We start from the raw sequence: 833 nt of genomic DNA, 5'->3' as shown, positions 1-833 counted from the left end.
AAGAACTTATATTTAATGTAAACTGAATTTGGGTCGGTATAGAGAACAAAACAAAATGGTAAATATATCATTCCTGTCTCCCAAATCTCTGGAAGATCAGCTTTTAGTTAGTTCCAACCCCCAGCAGTGAGTTTGCAATAAACTTGAGTCCTTTTCTTAAGAGTGTTCATAGTTCAATAGCAGTAAAAAAGTCAACTTAAATTTTACTAAAAGATACTACAAATTACAAGGTACACTGTAGCAAAATACCTAAAAAGAGAAAAAAAAATATTTAACTGCACCGCGTTGCTTTCTTATGAATAGTTTTTATGTACATTGAAAAATTATCTGATCACTTAGAATTTTCAGGTTTTTTAAACACTAGTAACCTCTCTGAAAACATTAGAATAAATATATAAGTGAATAATATCACTTACAGAATATTGTCATCTAGCCAATTTGCTATTGTAAGATCTGTCAAGTCAACTCTGTGTCATAGTAATTGTAAAGTGTGCAGTGTTTTGAGATTTATTAACATGTAGAGCAAAATATCAAAGGATACATCAAATGGAACAATATAATGAAGCAAAAGATATTATTAATAAAATGTGTTGCAAATATCCTTATATTAATTTTTCATAACATAAATGACTGAATACAACATAAATATGGATTGAGGCTCAATGTCCAGAAGACAAAAATTCTCACTACTGGACCAATCGGTAGCATCAGGATGGATGGTGAAGAGATTGAGATTATTCACAGCTTCAGTTTGCTAGGCTCCACGGTCAACACTCTTGGCACCAGTAGCCAGGAAATAAAAAAATGCATTGCGATGGGAAATTCTGCATTTA

This window comes from Elephantulus edwardii, unplaced genomic scaffold (assembly GCF_000299155.1).
Source record: "Elephantulus edwardii isolate Elephantulus edwardi_28Jun2011 unplaced genomic scaffold, EleEdw1.0 scaffold00022, whole genome shotgun sequence".
Classification (NCBI taxonomy): domain Eukaryota; kingdom Metazoa; phylum Chordata; class Mammalia; order Macroscelidea; family Macroscelididae; genus Elephantulus; species Elephantulus edwardii.
This window is presented reverse-complemented; position numbering follows the sequence as displayed.